Source organism: Entelurus aequoreus, linkage group LG07 (assembly GCF_033978785.1).
Source record: "Entelurus aequoreus isolate RoL-2023_Sb linkage group LG07, RoL_Eaeq_v1.1, whole genome shotgun sequence".
Classification (NCBI taxonomy): Eukaryota; Metazoa; Chordata; class Actinopteri; order Syngnathiformes; family Syngnathidae; genus Entelurus; species Entelurus aequoreus.
Genome location: NC_084737.1, coordinates 25280345 through 25302131, shown reverse-complemented (window position 1 = coordinate 25302131; position 21787 = coordinate 25280345). Strand labels below are relative to the sequence as shown.

Below are 21787 nucleotides of genomic sequence, written 5' to 3'. Positions count from 1 at the left end.
AGACTGCATCTGGCTCTCAGATAAATCTTAGCTGACATTGCTTAACACGATAAGTAATGAATAATTCCGCTGGTAATCACAGTGTTAAAAATAACGTTCAGAATATAAAACATTCTCATGCATTTTAATCCATCCATCCGTTTTTTACCGCACCTGCTCAAGAAGTCGCATTGATGGTAAGAAGTATTTTATTTTTTATTGGTTAGCTTCAGAATAACAATGTTATTAAAAAGAATAAGAGACTTATTATACTCTAAAAATGTTGGTCTTACTTAAAAATGCACGCATCTAGTTGTATTCAGTGTTAAAAAATATTATATGGCTCTCACGGAAATACATTTTAAAATAGTTGGCTTTCATGGCTCTCTCAGCCAAAAAGGTTCCCGACCCCTGTTTTAGACTGAGCCTCCATCCGGAAGTAGAAGTCCTGTTCTGTCTCATAGCCATCCATAACATTCTACTTGTATGCACTCTTCAGTCATCACTCCAAGCAATGTTCGTAAGTTCTACAATATAACTAAAACAATTCTTACTTACTAAACCGCCCCATGTGTGATGATGGTTTTCATGCTAGCTTCATGTAATTGAATGAAGCTAGCGTTGTGAACATTAGCTAATATGCTAACACGTTTACGAGTCTTTGTTAGTATTATTAACGTACAATGGCATTCTTTTTGTATTGTTTTAGTTTTGTAAATTCACTAAAACATAACCGTGGACTTATTGAGTCTGTTCAGCTGATTGGAGAGCGAGCCACCAAAGCTCGTGGGTCCATGACGATGACTTCTGTTTTGTTTACTGCCATGTGACAGGCACCGTTTGGAAACAATTAATGTATGTCAATAAACATTTTAAAAATATTTCTGTGTAAATAACTCATTTCACAATGTATATATAGGCTATATGGAGAAAAAAAAAGTGTATTCTAAAATGTGGTAGGTGCGGCTTATATCCTGGTGCGCTCTGTAGTCAGGAAGAAACGGTAACCTTCATACAGTTTAACAGGATAAACCTTGTCAAATGATATGAAACAATGTTTTTAATCTCAAAGATTGCAATGCTTCGGTCAGGTTGATTACAAAATAAATACTAATCAAATATACTGCAAGAAGGGACTCGTAAAAACTGATGAAAAATAAATATACATATAGTTATACATACATACAGTTACGAACTTTCCAACGCAATTAATAATAATAATTATTAATAATAATATATGTTTTTTAAATAACTTATCAATACAATTAAAGTGCAATTGAAAATACATCTTTACCACTTTAGTCATATTTTTTTAGCTTAAACTTCTCTCTTGACTTTAGCCCCAGACTTCTTCTGTTTGTGTGATATTGTCATTATTGCCACAAGTAGTGAAAAAGTGTATTACAACTGAGTACTGCTGCGGCCCATACAGACTACAGCTAAGGAACAGATATTTGTTGGCGGCCCTCAAGTTGGTTATGATGTATGATTTATGTAACTAAGGTGTTGCTGTCGCTTGTTTACCTCAGATGTAGTCATTTGCTCAACTTCTTTAGTTATACTAGTGGTGTTCCTCAAGGTTCCATTTCAGGTCCTCTCTTTTTTAGAGACTACGTCACTCACGGCAGATTCTTAAAAACACTAGAATGCTGTCATAGAGATGATATTTGACTTGCTTTTTTGTGGAAGGTCCTTAAAAACAGCAGAGCGCTCCTGTGACTCTGACAAAATAAATAGACTAAAATCAAATGTCTACTGTAGAGGATGTTGGTTATCTGGAATATACAAAACAAGACTAATAGTGCAGGGAAAAGTTCAGCCTCCTGGTTTTTAGCTTTCTGGAAATATGGCCCCCAAAACAATTTAGCTAAATATCCCTATGAGCTTGAGGTGATACTGTATGTAAAGCGATACTCAGCAAGTTAATGAGGATTTTTTTTTCTTTCCTAATCACGACTACAAGCAAGGACGTGTTTTTTTTTTAGGTTGTACCAAACATTTGAAGGGGGTAAAAGAGGAAAAAAACCTTCAATGATTAATGGAACAAGCCCTCTTGGGCCCTAGTGGCTTATGCAAAAGCAAAAAAATAAATAAAATAAAAACTTTCCTGGGCCCAGTCATTAAAAATTATTTTTGCCAAACATTTGTTTGTTGTTCCAGCTGACAAGTGGAAGATATTTCTTGAATTAACTGTGATTACTCCAGCTGGAAAGTGTTCCAACCACACGTGCAGGCTTCTAATAGACTTTGTGATTTTATGTGTGAAAGAAATAAAGAGCTTTCCCCCCAAAACAATTATGTCTTGCATTTTAAAATTGGGAACACTTGCCTCCATCCAGGGCTGTCTCTCACTTTGCAGTCATTGCATGGTTAGCTTCCTCACGCGTGTCCAGCTTGTGTCTTTTGCAGCCGCAACTGTGAGTCAAAGCATTAAAGCTGTCACTATTACAGTCCATTAACATTGCATGCTTCGGCGCTTCACATGAATAACCTGAGACTTTCCTGGAGCTTTTGTAATCCAATCAAAACCCCTGACAGACTCATGAGTTGTCACCTGCGGGCTCTGCCATTAAACACATTATCACTCGTCTGTGCAGGACACAGTCCAGATTTAAGGGGATCAGGACCAGCAGTGGAGCACTCATTGGACACGTTATTAGGTACATTCAAGTTAAAGTACCAGTGATTGTCACACACACACTAGGTGTGGTGAAAGTATTATCTGCATTTGACCCATCACCCTTGATCACCCCCTGGGAGGTGATGTGAGGGGAGCAGTGAGCGGCAGCCGTGGCCACGCCCGGGAATCATTTTTGGTGATTTAACCCCCAATTCCAACCCTTGATGCTGAGTGTTAAGCAGGGAGGTAACGGGACCCATTTTTATAGTCTTTGGTATGACTCGGCCGGGGTTTGAACTCACGACCTACTGATCTCAGGGCGGACACTCTAACCACAAGACCACTGAGCAGGTATATATATATATATTATAATAATATATATAATCACAAGTTTATTCAAACAAATCTGCTTTTACAAGGATAACAGTGCTTAGTTTTTCATTAATTGAGTTTATTCATTTAAAAAATGTGTTTATTTTTGTCCTTCGAAATGCACTAACGCCTTATATATTAGATTATATAATGATACAATATGTATGTATTATTTACAATATTTAGCTAAGGGTGACAAAACACTCACCCAATATTAATACTAGAAAGGTTGCATACAGACTAAGTATCTTTATCTAGTTATCCACCTGACTTGTGTTGGACCTCTTTAGTTCAGGTGTACCTAATGAAGTGTGAAGTGAATGTTTGTACTGTATATACGCCGTTGGTATGGGAAATCCACATGAATGACGCCGCAGGTAATTAGGACAAAGACCGTGTTATGACTGTAAATATCCATTAAGTTTCCTTCATTAGAACACGCGGAATGCGCTCCCAACAGGTATAAAAGAGAGGGCATCTCTATCCTCCTTCAAAACCGCAATAAAAGTACACCTCCAGGCAGTTACAACCCTAAACTAACACCCTCCCCGATTGTTAATAATCAAATGTAAAAAATCAAATGCAGATACTTTTTCTTATGCCTTTTGATCTCTCTCTCTCTCTCTCTCTCTCTCTCTCTCTCTCTCTCTCTCTCTCTCTCTCTCTCTCTCTCTCTCTCTCTCTCTCTCTCTCTCTCTCTCTCTCTATGTCAATCAATCAGTCAATGTTTATTTATATAGCCCTAAATCACAAGTGTCTCAAAGGGCTGTACAAGCCACAACGACATCCTCGGTACAGAGCCCACATACGGGCAAGGAAAACTCACCCCAGTGGGACGTCAATGTGAATGACTATGAGAAACCTTACTTGCTGTGTCCATATCCTACCAAATCAGACCTACACTGTTCCAATATCCATTTCTCTGTTCTCAATTGTTGATGACTTATGATAACAACCAAACCTAATACCCCCCCCCCACACCCCGGATTGTAAATAATGTAAATAATTCAATGTGATTATCTTGTGTGATGACTGTATTATGATGATAGTATATATCTGATAGTATATATCTGTATCATGAATCAATTTAAGTGGACCCCGACTTAAACAAGTTGAACAACTTATTCGGGTGTTACCATTTAGTGGTCAATTGTACGGAATATGTACTTCACTGTGCAACCTGCTAATAAAAGTCTCAATCAATCAATCAATCAATCAAAGGTACGAGACATTTTCCCAAAAAATTCAGGTTAACTGATAGAAAATGGATGGATGGATGGATGGATGGATGATAATAAACACTTGGAAAAAAAATCTTCCACACGATTCTTCTTTTTCATTTGTACGAATAAACGTTACCGAGATAACAAAATAAGCGACGCATTTATTGATATTGATAGGATAATGAAGGCAGTGTTTGAGTGGCATAGTGTCTTGTGGAGACGTCATGTGCATAGTATTATTTGCATAGTAATGACAGTCTTCTGCCTTCTTCCACACGATTCTTATTTTTTAATTTGTACTAATAAACGTTATCGGGATAACAAAATAAGCGACGCATTTATGGATATTGATGGGATAATGTGTTTGAGTGGCATATGCGTGTCTTGTGGAGACGTCATTTGCCTAGTATTGTTTGCATAGTAATGACAGTCTCCTGACTTTTTTGGAAAAAAATCTTCCACACGATTCTTCTTTTTAATATGTACGAATAAACGTTACCGTAGCAATGAGCCAGATTAAAACCACAAACATTGTAACAGTACGCAACCACTTTGCATTTTGACTCCTTTTTTTCTGTTTTTTTTAGATGAATTCCATATAAGTAAGATAATGAATAAAAGTCACTTACGTACAATCCGATTTGAAGTATATGTCAAAAGATGCAAAATGTAAAAAAAAAAAAAAAAAAAATCCAAGTCAACATAACAAAGTCAGCCGGCTTTGACATGTATCACAAATGATGAAACAAAAAAAAATCTCACCGCATCTTTACTTAAGCACGGATGTATTTTTCCGTCGGGGGTGACAAAGTGTCCGCTGACTGTCTCTAAAGCGTTTATAATCCGTGGCGGTAGCCATGTGTGCGTCAATGCTTCATTGCAATGTGCTGTCCCTCCAGCTGCACATGCACAAATGAATTTGAGCTCCTTCTCCCCCTCCTTTCTCCCGACCCTCTCTCTCCCTCCTCCTGGTATCCCCTCCTCCTGGGTCAAGCCTGTCCTCTGGGACTGAGGGTGGAGCGTGCTGCCGGTCGAGGAAGGGTGTGATTATATTATACATACCTGTAATATATGTGTGTGTGTGTGTGTGTGTGTGTGTGTGTGTGTGTGTGTGTGTGTGTGTGTGTGTGTGTGTGTGTGTGTGTGTGTGTGTGTGTGAGAGAGAGAAAGGTGGTCCGCTTTGGAAAACATTGTGGTTATCTGCATGCCGACTCGCATAAAGGTTAATGTTTGCTAGGGGGTGTCACTCCCCTCATTTAATTGATTAATGACTTGTGCATACATGCTGCTTTTGTTTTTATTCCGAGCACACTCTGTTGTCTTCCGTGTCCTTTTGTTGCTGGTGGCCAAGTCCCTGCACTTAAAAAGCCTGTGTAATGTAAAACTGTCATTCGGCTGAGTCAGCTGGTCATGCCCTTGGCGTGTGCAGAAGGTCATTACGGAAACAGTCCGTATGTACTCCACATTTTAGACGCACGCGCGTGTGATGGAGGGGGCTTTGACACCGACAGGCGGACAGACACAAAGACTAAATTCAAAGTCGACTTCAAGTGTGGGGATTTTGTGAGAACGGAAGCTGTTAGAACTTGTGACTGAGGAATTTAGGTCTGTTTAAAAGATCAAGACACTCAGTCAGTGTGGTTAAATCTAAATTTGCGCTTGGATCATATGACATTTTTTATGATTGTTTATTGTGTAGTGTTTATCAGACCGCGTCTGTAATGATATTTTAGCCATTTGTGATGTTTAAGTTTCTCTTGACTGGATCACCCATCATTTTAACAGGCATTTCACCCAATAAGCAGTCAATAGACATACAATCACATACAGTATAAAAGGCATTATCACATACTATTAAAAAACAGTTGCTTGTGCATATTCAATAAAAGGCATCTAATAAATAAATAAAAGCAGCAATAAAAAAATATATATATACATATATACTTTAAAATTGCGTCTACACATTCTATAAAAGACAGACATACCAGTGTTTCCATATATACAGAACGATTGGTACTTGGGCTGGGCGATATGGCCTTTTATTAATATCTCAATATTTTTAGGCCATGTCACGATACAAGATGCATTATCTTGCCAAAAGTATTTGGCCACCTGCCTTTACTCACATATGAACTTGAAGTGCCATCCCATGGAATTGTCCAACATGTTTTGGTATCCTGGAGCATTCAAAGTTCCTTTCACTGGAACTAAGGGGCCAAGCCCAACTCCTGAAAAAACAATTCCACACCATAATTCCTCCTCCAACAAATTTCACACTCGGCACAATGCAGTCCGAAATGTAGCGTTCTCCTGGCAACCTCCAAACCCAGACTGGTCCATCAGATTCCCAGATGGAAAAGCGTGATTCATCACTCCAGAGAAGGCGTCTCCACTGCTTAGAGTCCAGTGGTGACGTGCTTTACACCACTGCATCCCACGCTTTGCATTGGACTTGGTGATGTATGGCTTAGATGAAGCTCCTCGGCCATGGAAACCCATTCCATGAAGCTCTCTGCGTACTGTACGTGGGCTAATTGGAAGGTCACATGAAGTTTGGAGCTCTGTAGCAACTGACTGTGCAGAAAGTCTTTGCACTATGCGCTTCAGCATCCACTGACCCCTCTCTGTCAGTTTACGTGGCCTACCACTTGGTGGCTGAGTTGCTGTTGTTCCCAAAGTCTTCACTTTTCTTATAATAAAGTTGACTTTGGAATATTTAGGAACGAGGAAATTTCACAACTGGATTTGTTGCACAGGTGGCATCCTATGACAGTTCCACCCTGGAAATGACTGAGAGCGGCCCATTCTTTCACAAATGTTTGTAGAAACAGTCTCCATGCCTAAGTGCTTGATTTTATACACCGGGCCAAGTGATTAGGACACCTGATTTTCATCATTTGGATGGGTGGCCAAATACTTTTGGCAATATAGAGTATATATCTCTATATTTTGCCTTAGCCTTGAATTAACACTTGATGCATATAATCACAGCAGTATGATGATTCTATGTGTCTACATTAAAACATTCTTGTTCATACTGCATTAAAATATGCTCATTTTAAACTTTCATGCAGAGAGGGAAACCACAACTAAGTCAATTTACCAAATCTGTATTTATTAAACAGTTATTAAGCAGTGGCACAAACATTCATGTCATTTCAAAACAGAAAGTGCAAGACCGTCAGACATTTTAAAACAAGCTGTGAGTGCACTTTTGTGCATGGTGTCACGAAGATGACATATCAAAACAACACTAAATTAAAGTGTACTTTTTGTACAGAACGCCCCTACAATAGTTTAAAACAAATAAAGTCCACTTTCGTGCATGTTGTCACTAAGATGACATATCAAAACAACACTAAATTAAAGTGTACTTTTTGTACAGAACGCCACTACAACATTTTAAAACAAATAAAGTGCACTTTTGTGCATGATGTCACACAAGATATTTCAATAACTGTCAAATAAAAATGAGCTCCATAATAGGAAATCAAATAGTGTATGTCCTTCGCTATGTGGTAGGTTACTGCGGACGTTATCTCCTGTTTTTGACTATTTTTTTCATACAGTGTTGATGTGGAAATGGAAGACGCCAGGCTCAATTGGGTCAGTGCTGGTTGCTTCGGCCTTTTGTCGGGTGTGGCACCGGCCAGAGATGTTTACATGCGGAGTTTCAAGCACTCTTCATTCTCTTTTTTTTAAATTTTTTTTTTAATGTCCTGTCCAGCTTCTCAGGCAAATCATATAGTTGATGTAGATGCCCATATCGTCTGTTCAGATTTACTTTACAAAAGAGAAGTGTAGGATACTTCTCTTGTTGCCTTATTTGTATTTGACTTTATTATATGTATTTATATTATCATTTGGTGCAGCCGGGCCGGAGCAGGAGGGGATAGAAAGAGAAAAAAAAGAAGACAGAGGGGGGAATTGTGGGGACAAGAGGGGGATTAGACAGAGAGACAAAAACAACAACAGCAAACACAACAACAACATCAATAGAGCAACATCAGCAAATACGACATGTACAAATATGATGGTAAAAGTAATAGCAAATAAGCAGTTAGCGAAAATAAAAAATAATACAGAAATGACAATGAGCATTATTACACTGAAAATGGAGCAATACAAATACCAATAGAAATAGTGCTATTGATAATGAACAATACCAATACTTTACCTTTATTATCAACAATACAGTTGTTCAAATGCAACAATACATATACGTAATGATAACTTGAGATATGAAAGAATGCAGAAAAATGGGGGGGAAGAAAGAGAAGCAACCTTCATTAACCTTGTAGATTGTTATAGTAACAATAGGTTAAGCTTTGTCAGAGTGCCATGTGTTATACCCAGTTTACCCTAGGGCAACAGCATTAATATATGTTTGATGAAACGTGATTATGTGCATGAGTGTATGTGTGCATATGTACTTGTATATGTACATTATATGTATATATGTGTTTATACAGTGCATGTATATGTACACTCTTCATTCTCTAGCGGGTGACTTTTCAAATGATGCTACAAATTAGTAGTGCTGCTACTTTTTGTAGCAACGCTTTTGCCGCATACTTGACATATTACGGTTGTCTGTTCAACATCTTCCCGCTTGAAGCCGAAAACCACCGCCAGACGATGGAGCTTGTGCTCTTTTTCTTGGGAATTAATTCTTCTTCCTCCATTTGTTACCGTATTGGCACCTTCTCTCTCTCGTATTACCACTCGCACCGCTCCACTAGCACCACTTGCCACAGCTAACTTTACCCATGCCGGTACCTCTCTGCTCCGCGAGAGCGTATGACGTTGCAAGCGCGACAGTATGTGACGTATGTAAGAAGGTGCGCTTGTTTTATGTCTCTGTGAGAAGGAGAGACAGGAAAGAGTGAGAAAAGCCTGAAGTGTAATGCCCACAGCTAAAAGCAACCGTGTGAGAACGTATACTCGAATACTCACGATATAATCATTTTCTACATCGCACAGAGACAAACACGCGATATATTGAGTATATTCGATATATCGCCCAGCCCTAATTGGTACCTAACAGAACTACACCTAGGATTGGTTAGCTGTATAATAATATCATTTTGGACCCCTGCAGTCTACATATCAATTTAAGCATTAGTTTTCTCAGGGTGGCGTGGAAGGTGTTTATCCCTAAATCACAAAAAAGTCACTCCAGGATTCGCAACTTTGTCCAATTTTCGACAAACAATTTGTCTCGAAACACATCAACTTTTAAATCAAAACTTATGTTTAATTCTTGTGTAGACGAAGCAGGATCAACAACATGTAACAATAATAACTCTTTGTTGCTCAAACGGGACAATTGTCATCCTCCTGCGGATATTAGACCTCCTGCCAGTTAATGTCTATGACGCTAAGCCTTCTGGGTAATATAGTATTTTAAAATGTACTCCCTAATTTAAGACAATTTAAGACACATTTTAATTTCCAATGCTGACGTAGCAAAGAAGCAGCATTTGACCAAGATGTTGAAGTGTGATGATAATCCCTCATAGTCCCTTTATTTCCCAACTCAAATAAGGGCTATAGATTCATAAATGTTCTTACCGTAGGGGGGTAAATGTGCTGGAACATAAATGTTTGATGATGGACAAACACTTTTAAGCATAAAATAAACAGCGGACAATAGGGAGCTTTGATTGTATTTGTTTTTCTAATTATAACAAATTATTATCTGTGTTGGCCCTGTGATGAGGTGGCGACTTGTCCAGCGTGTACCCCGCCTTCCGCCCGATTGTAGCTGAGATAGGCTCCATCGCCCCCCGCGACCCCGAAAGGAATAAGCGGTAGAAAATGGATGGATGGATGACTATTATTAGTTATGCGGTTTCCTCCCACCACCAAAGACATGCACCTGGGGATAGGTTAATTGGCCCTAGTGTGTGAATGTGAGTGTGAATGCTGTCTATCTGTGTTGGCCCTGCAATGACGTGGCGACTTGTCCAGGGTGTACCCCGCATTCCGCCCAAATGCAGCTTGGATAGGCTCCAGCACCCCGGCGACCCTGAGAGGGACAAGCGGTAGAAAATGGATGGATGTATTAAAACAGTAATTTCACAATGATCTCTGAGTATGTGCTTTTACTGCCATCTAGTGTCTATTTTGAAGTCTGTGCGGTATGAAAGGAGTAAAACATCGGCATAGTGTTTGTTTTCCAACTTCTGTTGAAATCCTGTGCTTTTCTTTTAGGTTAAAGTTACACTTAAAACATTGATAGCAAATTCATAAAAGCTCAAGTTGGTTGATTGTTCTTAAAAAAAAAAGCCACCAAAATATCACAAGATTTGCCCCAACTTTCTGAAAAAGCAAATTCCGGCAAAAGTCCCAAAGGCCGCACATTCCTGGATGTACTGAACAAGATATATTGATACAATTACCCTGCCAGGTCATTGTGGTTTAAGAGGGGAAAAGTCTGACAAGATCAGTGAAAGCTAGCAGTTCTCTTCTTTTGTGGTTACATTTGATTTAGCATTATGGTTTTCTTCAGCTTTTCAGTCCATGACAGGATCACACCACACACAGGCTCTCATTGTCCTTTTTGACGATTATAATTCTATTTTTTTCCAAAAAACACTCTCTGTGGGCTTCTGATTGGGGACGGAATTTAGAAAATGCGTAAAACATTTTTAAGATCTTAGTTTTATTTTCAAACAACTTGTTTAATGTCTTAGGGTGTTCTGCAAAATATGATGTAATATTGTTGTTATTAATACTATTCCTAATAATACCTCAATCTTACTTGCTGGTTATAAAAAATACAAGTATATCACAATTAGTGCGGTAAAATGATTATTTTTTAAAATCTAATTAATTACAGTAAATTATTTCCTTACATAATTTAAATTAACATAAAGCAGCAGTCTGCTGGCCTGGGCGGAGCCAGAGGAGCAGGCGGCTCGTCTGCCGGCCTGGGAGGGCCCACCGGGGTTGATGGCGGCATCCACAGGCCCCCCGGCGTGGATGGCGGCATCCACAGGCCCCCCGGGGTTAAACGTAGCTGTGCCTCTTCAGCTACACAGCTACTCATTGCCCCCCCCCCCCAGGGGACAGATCCAAGACGTCCCCTCATACGACAGGGATGGGCGGGAGGGAGCTTGAAACGAGACAAAAGTTCTCGATTCGGCCGACAGCGCCAGAATCCTGTCAAGCCTCTCCGCCATAGAAATCTCCGCGGGGTTCGCGGCTGCCGTATTCTGTCAGGGAGTATTGGTGACGAACCCCAAGATGCAGAGATGGCAATCGGATCTTTTCGCATCAGATTCAGGCCACATGAGGTAGTCCAAATCCGGTTGAAATCTCATCTGTTCAAATGTGACTTCAGTCTAAACGGCAATGCGACTTGAATGCGACCTGTATATGACTTTTTTCGTCATCTTTGGACGAGCTACGTCATTCGTGTGCGCGGGGGAAAGACGCAGTGGATACTTAGGCCATGTCTGGCCATGGCCCTTAAACAAATAATTATTTAGCCTAAGCCCCGTTTCAGCCACACTAAACCAGCGTTTAAGGTCCCCCTCCTCGGACAAATTTTTACACGGCTAAGTGCGCCGTGTATTTCTTGAATCTCCGGCACTTAGATTTGTATGGACTCATTGATCGTTTACAAACTGAGTTCGGAGAGGATGTGACGCCAGAAAGACCGCGTCCCACACAGGAAGTGACGTCAGAAAGAACACGCCACAGCCTGCTTCATAAAAAAGCGGTTTCGTAACTCGGAGCTAACCACTGGATATATGAAGGCGAGTCATCCAGACATGCCCGTGTTTCTCCTTCTTCTACATGTACAGACACTTGTGGAAATCACACATGAATACATTAAGTCAAGGAAACGCGAGATTGCAGCTATTTCGGATACAACACTTCTCAGATGGCAAGATAACTTTCGAATGTCCAGGACAGCTGGGATTGTACTTAGCGAAAAACTTCGTCCATTTGTCGAAGGAGAGTCAACGAGAATGCGGGCTCCCGTGGATGTGATAACAAAAAAGGTAGCGTGTGCTTTGTATTAACTGGCCGTCGAGGGAAAACTACGGAAAACAGTGAATGCATTTGGACTGGCAAAGCAGACTATATCAGTTATTGTCCACCATGTATAGACTTAGACTTAGACATCCTTTTATTGTCATTCAAATTTGAACTTTACAGTACAGATAGGAACAAAATGTTGTTGCATTAGCTCATGGTAGTGCAGGATAAAAGAGCAATAAGGTGCAGATATAAATAAATAGATTACTGTACAGATAAATAAATTGCACTTTTGCATATGCATCCACGTTTATGGATGTATGTTCTATTGTCTTTATATTCCAGCGAGTTAATCCATGTTTGGGGGGAATTGAGGGGATTATTTTAGTGCGTTTAAGAGTCTTACGGCCTGAGCCAATAAGCTGTTACAGAACCTGGAGGTTCTGCTACGGAGGCTGCGGAACCTCTTTCTAGAGTCCAGCAGTGAAAACAGTGCTTGGTGGGGGTGGGAGGAGTCTCTGCAGATTTTCTGAGCACTGGTCAGGCAGTGGATTTTGCAATCTCCTGGATAGGAGGAAGAGGAGTCCTGATGATCTTTTTCGCCGTCCTCACCACTCTCTGCAGAGACTTCCAGTCTGAGGCACTGCAGGCTCCAGTCCAGACAGAGATGCTGTTGGTCAGTAGGCTCTCTATAGTGCCTCTGTAGAATGTGGTGAGAATGGGGGGAGGGAGCTGTGCTCTTTTCATCCGACGCAAAAAGTGCATGCGCTGCTGAGCTCTTTTCACAAGAGCTCCAGTGTGTAGGGACCAGATCGTATTGTCAGTTATCTTCACCCCCAGGAACTTGGTGCTGCTTACTATCTCCACCGCTGTGCCGTTGATGAAGAGTGGAGCGTGGCTGGACTGGTGCTTCCTGAAGTCGACGATGATCTTCTTGGTCTTGTTGACGTTCAGGACCAGGTTGTTGGTGCTGCACCAGTCAACCAGATGTTTCACCTCCTCCCTGTAGTCCATGTCGTTGTTGTCAAGGATGAGGCCCACTACTGTTGTGTCGTCCGCATACTTCCCAATGTGGTTAGTAGTGGACCTGGCGCAGCAGTCATGGGTCATCAACGTGAACAGCAGCGGACTCAGGACGCAGCCCTGGGGGGAGCCGGTGCTCAGGGAGATGGCACTGGAGATGTTGTTGCCCACTCTCACAGACTGGGGTCTGTCTGTGAGGAAGTCAAGCAGCCAGTTGCATAGGAGGGTACTGTATGTCGCGGACTCAACGTTTAAGTCCAGAGTACATAAAGTCACCAAAAAGGAATGGACAATGAAGGTGAAGTCAAAAGAGTGAGGAGTGTCCTGACCAGATATCTAGATCCTGAGTTTGATTGATGTAAAATGTTCTTTATCACATTGATTACGTGTCTAACAAAGATTTTATTAATTTATGATGTCTCAGGTGTGATTCACTACAATAGGGCCCCACTGCACACTGGATTCCAGTTAATTGACATACCACAACACTGGATATTGTTCAGATAAGTTCAATTTCAAGAACTTGCACACAAAGCAACACTGGAGGTGACAATGACGTGCGCATTTTCCGCGCATGCGTACTAGGTCGCGTTTGTCAGCGGACGGAGGGGGGCGGGGATCTTAAACGGTGGCATTGTTGTGTGTGGACACGAATAAGGTTAGGTGTGTTTTACCCTGGATAACCTTATTGTAAACGGGGCCTTAATCACAACATCCGGTTTCGGTGAGCAAAGTATTTTTTGGACGGACGAATTTTCGGTGCATCCATAGTCAATAGTGTGCAAATAAAAGGCTTTATGTAATATACCGTATTTTCCGGACTATAAGGCGCACTTAAAATCCTTTTTTTTCCTCAAAACTCCACAGTGCGTCTTATAACCCTACAGTTGGGGGCAGGTTAATTGGTTGCCCCATAAACCATGTGAAAATGTCCTTGACCAAACCTTCAACATTTATTGCTGCCGAGAGTGTGAATGGGTGAACACCAACTGCTTTGGCCAGCATAAAGGTGGAAAAGAGCAACATATAAATGCATCCCAACGTATGATGCAACTCCTGGAGAGGGACCATGGAATTCCCACTGCTCAGCAGTGGGATCAAGTGGATTCTCTGGCAGCCTCTATCCAGTACACATGCTGCTCCCAGGAGACTATCTGGATAAAACTACAACTTCAAAGACTTGAGGGAAACGTTTGATCGAATCTGGCATGGAGGTTAGTGGCAAGTAATGAGGAATTAGAACATTGAGCGCGGCACCTGCATGATTAAGGGTCTCCGTGACAACGGCAGCAACACAGACAACCGGATATCACAGAGGTCAGGAAAAAATGTGCAGCATTTTCATGGGTGACGCTGCAAATGAGATAATGTCTGCTTTTGACTGTCCACAACCATCAATGTGTGCATTATGTCTGCAACCTCATTAGTTAATGATATGCACTTAATGGAGCAGGGAAGAGCCTCATCATCAGCCTGCGAGTCAGTTGAGAGAAAGTAAAGCCTCTATCATTAGCCCGAGTATATCGTATATCATTCATCATGCTGGGGTGATAACATCTTGATGTAGTAGCGGATTTTATCACAAAGAAAAGCAGTAATAATATGCCTGCTTTACTGTGTGTGTGTGTGTGTGTGTGTGTGTGTGTGTGTGTGTGTGTGTGTGTGTGTGTGTGTGTGTGTGTGTGTGTGTGTGTGTGTGTGTGTGTGTGTGTGTGTGTGTGTGTGTGTGTGTGTGTGTGTGTGTGTGTGCGCGCGCGCGTATGTATGTGACATATGTGCATTACAGCTGTCATCACAGATGCACATTAACTTTATTGAGAGATCAAATAAGCAGCCAAAATAAGCAGCCGTCCACAACGCTATGTAGTTCAAATATCGTGACCCCAAAAAAACTGATGGGATTAACAACTATGCATTTTTTTAGACCAGTGTTTTTTCAACCTTTTTTGAGCCGAGTCACATTTTTTGCGTTGAAAAAATCCGGAGGCACACCGCCAGCAGAAATCATTAAAAAATGAAACTCAGTTGACAGTAAAAAGTCGTCGTCACAATTGTTGGATCTGACTTTAAACCATAACCAAGCATGCATCACTATAGCTCTTGTCTCAAAGTAGGGGTACTGTCACGACCTGTCACATCGCACCCTGATTTATTTGGAGTTTTTTGCTGTTTTCTTGTGTGTAGTGTTTTAGTTCTTGTCTCGCGCTCCTATTTTGGTGGCTTTTTCTCTTTTTTTGGTATCTTCCTGTAGCAGTTTCATGTCTTCCTTTGAGTGATATTTCCCGCATCTACTTTGTTTTAGCAATCAAGAATATTTCAGTTGTTTGTATCCTTCTTTGTGGGGACATTGTTGATTGTCATGTCATGTTCGGATGTACATTGTGGACGCCGTCTTTGCTCCACAGTAAGTCTTTGCTGTCGTCCAGCATTCTGTTTTAGTTTACTTTATAGCCGGTTCAGTTTTAGTTTAGTTCTGCGTAGCCTTCCCTAAGCTGCAATGCCTTTTCTTAGGGGCACTCAACTTTTGTTTATTTTTGGTTTAAGCATTAGACACCTTTTTATCTGCACGCTGCCTCCCGCTGTTTCCGACATCTACAAAGCAATTAGCTACCGGCTGCCACCTACTGATATGGAAGAGTATTACACGGTTACTCTGCTGAGCTTTAGACAGCAACGACACTCAACAACAACATAATTTGCAGACTATAATTACTGGTTTGCAAAAAATATTTTTAACCCAATTAGGTGAAATTAGATCATCTCCCACAGCACACCAGACTGCATCTCACGGCACACAGTGGTTGAAAAACACTGTTTTAGACAACCAAAATGTATTCCATCAGACATCTTCCTAGATTCCCTCTCGCATTTCCTTTGCACCAATGGATAAAGGCAAAATGGCATCGTCAGTCTACTAAGTGAGGAGTTAGTACTTAAGGTTTACGTTACAGTGGTACCTCAGCCTAGCCCAAAATACTTGCATCTCAAATCAACGTTCCCTATTGAAATGAATTAACATTAAATTATTCTGTTCTCGGTCCCAATAAAACACCACAATTTAAACATATAACATGCTATTGAATGTAAAAAATGAACTTCTAGATAACAAATATTGTATCAATACAACAATACAATATACTAGCAAGAACTACAGTCGTTTTACTAAAGCGACTGTTTGCAATTTGCTTAAAGTTAAAACACATAACAAGAACACCCCCAGCTTATGTTATCATGAGTAGGTGTGTGTGACAATCACTGGTACTTTAACTTTTTAACTTTAATTTGCTGTTACGTTGTTATGATAGAAAATACATTTAATGATAGCTAACATTAGTAGCTAAACTTTGCTAAATTGCTATCGTTAACTGACAACCAGGGTTGCCACAGTTACTTTGAAAAATACATTGAATTACTAATTACCCCTTAGTTACTTCACTGATTACGTTATATCAAAAGTAACTACATTAGACCACAAGTTACTTCATTAGTTTCATTTTGTCGCAAGCACAGAGTGTATAAAGAACTTTAATACCGTATACTTTTCTTTAGCTGACAAAAACTTATATAAATGGCTATATTTTCATCTCTCTTTCTCCTCCCTACATTGATTTTTATGTTGGTGCTGCTTGCTGCTTAGTATGTCTTACAACAGGGGCGATAAGGATGTATCGATAAACGGTAATAATGATAACTGCAGTAAAACTCCCGATGGTTAGTGTTACCATTTTATCGAAATGATCAAAAAACCAAGATTGATTACTGCACTTTGATAAATTCACTGATGGAGCGGCGCCAGCTCGCTAGCTTAAATGCCAACATGAAAACAAGAGACATTAACATTTTCAATCATAAGGAAAGGGCATACCCCTATTTAAACTTATACAAAAAAAAAAATGTTGCCTGATATTCAAGTGTGCACATTGAACCTACAAGCTGTGCTCTCTGTCTATCACAGTGATGGATCACTCCTCGGAGGAAAGTTTTTATGATGCGTTCAAGGATCACTGATCAGAGTAGGACACAACGCCCGCCAGAAATAATAAATAATAGATTTTATTTGTTTCACACTTTTCATTGGAATAAATCTTATAAGTGTCACGGTACAAACCAATATTCAAAACAAAAGCTTAGCCATTGAAACAGAAAAAATACTAAGACTAAAAGACTATCAGTGAAACATAAGAAACACAAAACATGCAAACTAGTGGGTTTTCTAGCAGTACGTCTATTTATTTAGTTGTTGTTTATAAAAATACAAAACATTTCAGTGTTTGTGTAAGTTCCTTTTGAGCACATTCAACAATACTGCCATAATAATGACAACAGTGACAATTTTGCTCAGAATAACGGTGATAAGAAATGTTCATATTGTTAAATCCCGAGCGCAGATTATATTTTTTGAACTGTGGGGACTAAACTGTTGTTAAATAAGTTTTAACTCTGAGTTGTGTTCCACTCAAAGCCTTTAGCAAAATGTGATTTGTTTAAGCATTTTTAGGATAACTGGGGTGTAAACAACAGCAAATGCACTGTAGATAGATAAAAAAAAGATGATATACAGTATCACAAGTAAGTAATAGTAATATCCATCCATCCATCCATTTTCTACCGCTTATTCCCTTCGGGGTCACGGGGGGTGCTGGAGCCTATCTCAGCTACAATCGGGCGGAAGGCGAGGTACACCCTGGACAAGTCGCCACCTCATCGCAGGGCGTAATAGTAATAATAATACTATAATAAGTAGCTCCGCTTGGGTTACTATGCTTAATTTCTATTTAAAAAAAATAAAAACATCCTCAAAACCACGCCATCAAGTTTGTTTTGGTCTTTCTGAATCAAGCGGGGCCACTAAAAAAGGGACGAACGAAAATTCTTTAATTATATATAAGACAAAGTTGCTTTTGAGGGTGTTCCACTGTTAAGCATGATGCTAAAATGCCTGATAAATACCAGTAACATTCTGGAACTAATCGTCCTAAAAACTGAAACATTTTTAAACCAATAAATATAGATCAATTAACAGATTTAAGGATAGATCGATAGATATACTGCATTAATCCCATGAGGGAAAGTAAGGATACAAAACGAATAAATAATTACAATAACGTTTTATCCTTAAATCACATTGAATAAACCATGCATAGAGCGCTCAGGCTTATTTTAAAATTGTTAGGTGTACTATTGGTGTACAATAGGCTTTATTGCAGTATATTGTAATGATTACCATTCTAAACAAAATGTGAATAGCGTGTCCAACGTGTCGTATTAAAAGTGTGACCTGTGTTCTAAAGCAGTGTTTTTCAACCTTTTCTGAGCCAAGGCACATTTTTTTCATTGAAAAATCCCGAGGCACACCACCATCAGAAAACATTTAAAAAATTAAACTCAGCAGCCGATATTGACAATAAAAAGTTGTTCTCGCAATTGTTGGATATGAATTCAAACCATAACCAAGCATGCATCACTATAGCTCTTGTCTCAAAGTAGGTGTACTGTCACCACCTGTCACATCACGCTATGACTTATTTTGAGTTTTTTGGTGTTTTTCTGTGTGTAGTGTTTTAGTTCTTGTCTTGCGCTCCTATATTTGTGTTGATTGTCATGTCATGTATGGATGTACTTTGTGGACGCCGTCTGCTCCACACGCTGTAAGTCTTTGCTGTCATCCAGAATTCTGTTTTTGTTTACTTTGCAGCCAGTTCAGTTTTATTTTCGTTTTGCATAGCGCATCCCTAAGCTTCAATGCCTTTTCTTAGCGGCACTTGCCTTTTGTCTATTTTTGGTTTAAGCATTAGATACCTTCTTACCTCCACTTTGCCTCCCGCTGTCGTCTGCATATTGTGATCACGACAAACCATGTTCCCGACATCTACAAAGCAATCAGCTACCTGCTGCCACATACTGATATGGAAGAGTATTACACGGTTACTCTGCCGAGCTCTAGACAGCACAAACACTCAACAACGGCACATTTGCGGATTAATAATTACTGCTTTGCAAAAAATATTTTTTACCCAATTAGGTTAAATTACATAATCTCAGACGGCACACCAGACAACATCTCACGGTACACTAGTGGTTGAAAGACACTGTTCTAAAGTACATACTATGGGTGTAACGACTGATCAATACAGAGATACAGCGCTGTACGCTTAGCTTTTTCACTAATAGCACCAGTGATTCAAAATGAAAAAATATTAGTAGAATATAATTTTTTTGTAGCCCAGAAAACATTTTGTAGCAATATGAAATGTCTTAAATATCACAATTTTATTATTTTATAACTTAAACAAGGTACACATGTACATATAAACGGAATGCCATCATAAGGCCTACTGTAGCGCTTAATTAAACATCCCTAAACTGTGTCGCTAACACAAGTGTAGGGCAAGGCGATATGGATCAAAACTCATTACCCGATATAGTTTAGCCCACAAACTAAGTCATACATGGGAATATTCGTTGACGTAACTAAATATATCCACCATGATTTGATTTAAAATGTTCGGGACTGATGGGGACCCCAAATACACAAAAACAGGAACCAGCAAGTAAAACAAGCAGGTTTCGAATATCAATCAATCAATCAATCAATGTTTATTTATATAGCCCTAAATCACAAGTGTCTCAAAGGGCTGTACAAGCCACAACGACATCCTCGGTACAGAGCCCACATACGGGCAAGGAAAAACTCACCCCAGTGGGACGTCGGTGAATGACTATGAGAAACCTTGGAGAGGACCGCATATGTGGGTAACCCCCCCCCCCTCTAGGGGAGACCGAAAGCAACGGATGTCGAGTGGGTCTGACATAACATTGTGAAAGTCCAGTCCACAGTGGATCCAACACATCAGCGGGAGTCCAGTCCACAGCGGGGCCAACAGGAAACCATCCCGAGCGGAGACGGGTCAGCAGCGCAGAGATGTCCCCAACCGATGCACAGGCTAGTGGTCCACCCGGGGTCCCGACTCTGGACAGCCAGCACTTCATCCATGGCCACCGGACCTATGCAACTCCCCCTCGCAAGGGACAGGGGAGAAGAGGAGAGAAGAAAAGAAACGGCAGATCAACTGGTCTAAAAAAGGGGGGGTCTATTTAAAGGCTAGATTATACAAATGAGTTTTAAGATGGGACTTAAATGCTTCTACTGAGGTAGCATCTCTAACTGTTACCGGGAGGGCATTCCAGAGTACTGGAGCCCGAATAGAAAACGCTCTATAGCCCGCAGACTTTTTTTTGGCTCTGGGAATCACTAATAAGCCGGAGTTCTTTGAACGCAGATTTCTTGTCGGGACATATGGTACAATACAATCGGCGAGATAGGCTGGAGCTAAACCGTGTAGTATTTTATACGTAAGTAGTAAAACCTTAAAGTCGCATCTTAAGTGCACAAGAAGCCAGTGCAGGTGAGCCAGTATAGGCGTAATATGATCAAACTTTCTTGTTTTTGTCAAAAGCCTTGCAGCCGCATTTTGTACCAACTGTAATCTTTCAATGCTAGACATAGGGAGACCCGAAAATAATACGTTACAGTAATCGAGACGAGACGTAACAAACGCATGAATAATGATCTCAGCGTCGCTAGTGGACAAGATGGAACGAATTTTAGCGATATTACGGAGATGAAAGAAGGCCGTTTTAGTAACACTCTTAATGTGTGACTCAAACGAGAGAGTTGGGTCGAAGATAATACCCAGATTATTTACCGAGTCGCCTTGTGTAATTGTTTGGTTGTCAAATGTTAAGGTGGTATTATTAAATAGATGTTGGTGTCTAGCAGGACCGATAATCAGCATTTCCGTTTTCTTAGCGTTGAGTTGCAAAAAGTTAGCGGACATCCATTGTTTAATTTCATTAGGACACGCCTCCAGCTGACTACAATCCGGCGTGTTGGTCAGCTTTAGGGGCATGTAGAGTTGAGTGTCATCAGCATAACAGTGAAAGATAACACCGTACTTGCGTATGATGTCACCCAGCGGCAGCATGTAAATACTAAAGAGTGCAGGGCCAAGAACCGAACCCTGGGGAACTCCGCACGTTACCTTGACATAGTCCGAGGTCACATTGTTATGGGAGACGCACTGCATCCTGTCAGTAAGATAAGAGTTAAACCAAGACAAGGCTAAGTCTGACATACCAATACGTGTTTTGATACGCTCTAATAAAATATTATGATCGACGGTATCGAAAGCGGCGCTAAGATCAAGAAGCAGCAACATAGATGACGCATCAGAATCCATCGTTAGCAATAGATCATTAGTCATTTTTGCGAGGGCTGTCTCCGTAGAGTGATTTGCCCTGAAACCGGATTGAAAAGGTTCACAGAGATTGTTAGTCACTAAGTGTTCATTTAGCTGCTGTGCAACAATTTTTTCGAGAATTTTGGAAATAAACGGAAGGTGGGAGACCGGTCGGTAGTTTACCATGAGGTCAGGATCGAGGTTAGGTCTTTTGAGCAGAGGATGAATAACCGCTTTTTTGAATGCTAGGGGAACAGTGCCGGAGGAAAGTGATAAGTTTATAATATTTAACACTGATGGACCTAATAATACAAACAGTTCCTTGATAAGTTTCCCAG

General features: G+C 40.4%; 1 protein-coding gene across 3 annotated transcripts in view; it reads right to left on the bottom strand.

The window, feature by feature from the left end:
* The window catches only part of LOC133653580 (vasopressin V2 receptor-like), a 103793-nt gene that overhangs the window by 68459 nt on the left and 13547 nt on the right, over nucleotides 1–21787 (bottom strand). Inside the window, exons 1-2 of one of the 3 annotated variants that reach the window (XM_062053006.1) lie at nucleotides 4824–5141; nucleotides 2309–2394 (exon numbers count right to left, since the gene is read on the bottom strand). The gene's annotated coding sequence lies outside the window, so the exon portion shown is untranslated. Of the gene's footprint in view, nucleotides 1–2308; nucleotides 2395–4823; nucleotides 5142–21787 lie in introns of those variants that run through there. The other 2 variants (XM_062053007.1, XM_062053008.1) reach the window with 2 other exon arrangements.